Below are 4,876 nucleotides of genomic sequence, written 5' to 3' on the forward strand. Positions count from 1 at the left end.
GTAAAGCTAGATATGACTTTCTCTGAGATCGTGAGTGAGGCACGCGCGGGCAAGAGCAAGGGGTGGTAGTGCCAGTGGGAAAGGTATGGAGCCGGGAGGTAACAGCCCCTCAATGGGTAGAAGACTTGAAGAAGGAGGTTAAGCGAGTCCGTGAGAAAGTAGCTGAATATAAGAAGACCCCTGCTGCCGAGTGCTGCCCTGTGCGAGAAAGAGAGACAGCCCCCCAAAGTGAGACTAGTGCAACTCGGCAAAGAAGACTGCCTACATGCTACAATTGTGGAGCACCCAGTCAAAATAAAGAGGAGGCGATGTGGACCCAAGATTCCCAGCTGAAGATAAGAAGAATCTGGGAGGAGATTGAGAGTCTGGGGAAAGCCCTTACTGCCGTGTTGGGGACCAGCAGCATACCCCGAGGTAACGTGCGGAAGCCGCCAGAAAGAGATAGAGGAGAGGTGCACAGCATGAAGAAGGCTTCACTGGTGGCCCCAGAGTGTAACTCCGTATCCTGGTGTGAAGAGCAACCACAGATGAGAGATGTCCCCCGCCGAGCTCGACGATCCAGACTGAAACGCCCTCCAGACAGACGCAGACGTGAGTGCTGGTCGTGCAGAAGGGTGGGACACATGTCAAGAAATTGCCCTACACGAGAAGAGCGGTGACAGAGATCCGCTCACCCCTCTGAGAGTCCTGCTAACTGGAAGGAACGTCGCCCCTGGAGAGAATGGTATGGCAGGAAGAGAAGAGTTCCACCTAAGGCAAGACAGTACCACAATGTCGGACGCCAAGGAAAGGAGAAGGTGTAAAGCATCTCCGGTGGAATGACTGCGCTGTCCCAAGGTGTGAAGGCGAGCCTGGTGGATCTTCAGCCTGGGTCTGAAGGTTCTGCTTGTGAGACTTAGCCCGGGAGAAAGGAAGGGACTTGAGAAGACCACCGAAGTGCTTTACTACCTTGCCCAGCACGAGTTCCCGAAGAAGGAGAGAAAGTGCCAAGTGCTCCTGCGACGCTCATTTTCGAGGTCCTCGTCGATGAGAAGGAGGAACCACTAATATCATACCCTGAGGTGAAGAATGTGGTGGCTGTCAGCTCACAAGATCCTGATCGGACAGAGGAAATGGAACAGCTGTGTGAGACGTGGCGTGTGGCTGAGAAGCCCTGGAAAGTGATGCCCACAGAGCCCGGCGCAGATGACGAAGAATCCGGGTTGCATGGTCTTAATCCATCTGATTCTACTTTGGACAAGAATGCTCCTGTCAATGAGAGGGGGAGCTATAGAGAAGAATTGCTTGTACTAAGACCCCAGACTGAGGAACCCAAGCAAGAAGCCCCTATGCAAACACCTGCAACTGGCAAGGCTAAGAGGAAGAAGAAAAAGAAGAAGAGGACAGCAGTTGTTGACGAAGCAAAGGAAGTATATCTCAACCTGACTGATGAGCAGCTCCTAGACCATTTAGTTTGGGAGTATGTACAAGAAGAAAGGCAGAAGGAGATGCGAGGATTGCAGGTATCTGACTCTCCTCAAAAGAACAAAGAGAAGCAAGTCCTTGTCCGTGGAATGGCGAGCTTTAAGAGAGGGGGAATGTAAGGAGGTTGCTTTCCCTGCTCCTTGCCTGGAACCACTTAGTCAGACAGCTGGGTTGTTGGGGGAAAGACTTTCTGCCCTGGACAGAGGGGACCAGGTGACTGCTGGGAAGAGAGAGGGGTGTGGTCAGAAAAAGTGCGGGAGAACAGAGACGGCAGTGCGCCAAAGAGAGGGCAGGTTGCAGCGCAGTGCTCCCCTAAAAGTAGTGCTCCCCGTGAGGGCACTGAGGCTGAGATACCCACCATAGTGAAGGCTGTGAGGGTGTAGACTCGGAAGATTCCTGAAACAGAGAAGACTCTTCCCCTGACAGCGCAGAGACAGTGACCGGTGACCGCAGTGACAAGCAAAGATCCCTGAGTGTGATAAGTAACTGTCCAGTGTGTGTGTGACATCGTTACTACAGAGAAGCTGCCAGGCTTACATACAGAGACATCTGCAGCAGTGACCAAGACTGTGCAACTTCCTGATTTCAGTTTCACTTTGAGAAGAACAGACTGCAAAGGTTTAACCCTAGAGTTTCCAGTTCTCAGAAGACAGGAAAGACTTCAGACTCTTCAAGTGCTGCTGGTGACTGTACCCACATTGGAATAAGGACCCTCCAGTCAGGATTTCCCTGGACTGATAAGTTACAAGAACACTCGTTTTCCATTTCTATTCTGCTTAGCTGTTTCATAGCTTCAGTTAACTTGTTGTGTACTGTTATACTGCTTGCATTATCTTTGCTAACCCCCTGCTTCCTCCCTGCGAGGAGAATTTTACCCCTGTTAATAAATCCCCTTCAGCAGTTGGTCTGTCTATTCCGTGGTGACATACTCAACCCTGCACTGCATTACATGATATTTCAGCTTTTCTTTTTTATTAAATTTGCAAAAAATTCTACATTTCTGTTTTTTTCAGTCAAGATGGGGTGCAGAGTGTGCATTAATGAGAAAAAAATGAACTTTTTTGAATTTACCATATGGCTGCAATGAAATAAAGAGTGAATAATTTAAAGGGGTCTGAATACTTTCCGTACCCACTGTAAAAAAAAAAAAACCTTACACCATCTGTGATACATGGTGGTGGGAGTATCATGGTTTTGTGGTGGCCAGTAACTGGTTAATGAGTAGACTTAGCTTGGGGGTCCTGGGAGTCCGACCAGCACTACCAGGAGGTGACTGCAGGCGGCTGAGGGAAAATCGTCATTGTGCTGAGCGCTTGGATTCCAGGATACATCAGTGATATTCCGCTTTCAGCCCTTTGATCCTTAATCTTCACAGAGAAAATGATTCTCATGAAAAGAAGAGAAAAATATCAAAGAGCTGGAATTAAAGATTATGAAAATGGGGAAAACACGGGAGGGGGAGCTGCGCTCGGCGGGCTCGTCCTATGGGAGGCTGTGAGCCTATTACCTTATGTAAACACTCACCATGCCGATACATCTTCTCATTTATCATAAGGTGCTGAAGCTGCCTAGGGAGCTTACTCTCTAATTTCCCATATAAATAACAGAGCTGAAGCATCTTAGAAAATCACTGTGTTCCTCTGTTATTCATCCTGGAAATATATGAAGAAATTAATAACTGGGTGACACTTTCTCAAAATTGCAATAATGAGCTAGCCGACTGATTGGACAGTTAGACAGTGTAAGGACACACCCAATTGTCAATTTATTTCTACACTTCCAGGAAGAATAAACGACGAATAATTCAATGCAGAATTCTATGAATTAATTGACAACTAGGTGATTTTAATTCTTCTGACAATCTGGCATTTCCATGAGAATGCTTTAGAAAGTATAGACCCTTGATAAAGGGAATGGTAACACCCAGTTGTCTATTTATTCCTGCATTTTCAGGAGGAATAACAGAATTGCCCAATGCTTCCCTGCATCCAAGTTGTTATAGATGTAGCCATTCTTCTTTGGGAAAGCTGAAAAATCATAACCATGTCAGTGCATCCGTCCTACAGCCCTGAAAGGTAGGTCTACCTAGCTATCCATATTGCTTAGTTTTTGCCTTTCCGGCACCTAGGAAAGCTGTGTGATAACCTCCTGTGTGTATTATAATGCAATGATTTGGACAGGAGAACATGACTCAAGGACTAGAGATTTCTTGATTTCGGGGGTCCTCCTGTCTGGTTGTCCTGATAACGCCACGGCTGCCCCGTCTTTCTGATAAGACACATTTATTACAGGCTCTTTCGGTGACAGCGAGACATCGGTGACAATGTATCAGAGGAGTCGGGCGCCGCTATTGATAGGACTTTATGGAAGAAACGATTTGATTTCAAAAGCCGTGTCCTGGTGAGACATAATCAGCGCGCAGAGAGAACATGGACACCCCCCATCACAGTGCATCGCGGCTCAACATTATTCATACATTCTCCATTTCTAAGGCCAGGCCAGAATGTAGAAAAATTACCTAAAAACAGGACAGTCCTGGTCAGTATGATTGCGATGATACCCAACATTTGTTTTTAGCTTGTTTTGTTTTAAGTGTTACAAAAAATCTGAAAAATGTATATAAAAAAAAAAGAAAATGAGGTTTATGTCTTGTTATTTATTGTAACTTTTTATTTTAGCGGCAATGGAAGTGTTACTGTGTGAAGGCTTTTTTTGTATACCATTTTTGAGTAGGTATGATGTTATGGTAATTTTTTATTGTTTTTTTTTTGTTGGAGACTAAGGCCGGCGTCACACTCAGCGCAGGGAAATACAGTCCGTATTTTACAGGCGTAATACGCAAAAATGATCCAAAAACAGTGATCCGTATGTCATCTGCAGGCAGGGTGTGGCTGCGTATTTTGCGCATGTAAACCTCCGTATGTAATCCATATGGCATCCTTACGGCGAGAAAAATGGACATAGAATGGATCCATGGGCTTAAATATTCGTGAAAACATATATACAGCCTATATATATACAGTGGGGCAAAAAACTATTTAGTCAGTCAGCAATAGTGCAAGTTCCACCACTTAAAAAGATGAGAGGCGTCTGTAATTTACATCATAGGTAGACCTCAACTATGGGAGACAAACTGAGAAAAAAAAATCCAGAAAATCACATTGTCTGTTTTTTTATCATTTTTTTTGCATATTGTGGTGGAAAATAAGTATTTGGTCAGAAACAAACAATCAAGATTTCTGTCTCTCACAGACCTGTAACTTCTTCTTTAAGAGTCTCCTCTTTCCTCCACTCATTACCTGTAGTAATGGCACCTGTTTAAACTTGTTATCAGTATAAAAAGACACCTGTGCACACCCTCAAACAGTCTGACTCCAAACTCCACTATGGTGAAGACCAAAGAGATGTCAAA

The 4,876-nt window shown here is 45.3% G+C and overlaps 1 long non-coding RNA gene across 1 annotated transcript; it reads left to right on the forward strand.

Moving 5' to 3' along the window:
* Window positions 1–2,116: 2,116 nt before the first annotated feature.
* LOC138667474 (uncharacterized) lies at window positions 2,117–4,023 on the forward strand. Its single transcript, XR_011318779.1, has 3 exons — window positions 2,117–2,205; window positions 3,418–3,539; window positions 3,756–4,023. It is a non-coding gene; the product is annotated as an uncharacterized lncRNA (long non-coding RNA).
* Window positions 4,024–4,876: the final 853 nt, after the last annotated feature.

This window comes from Ranitomeya imitator, chromosome 2, assembly GCF_032444005.1.
Source record: "Ranitomeya imitator isolate aRanImi1 chromosome 2, aRanImi1.pri, whole genome shotgun sequence".
NCBI lineage: Eukaryota > Metazoa > Chordata > Amphibia > Anura > Dendrobatidae > Ranitomeya > Ranitomeya imitator.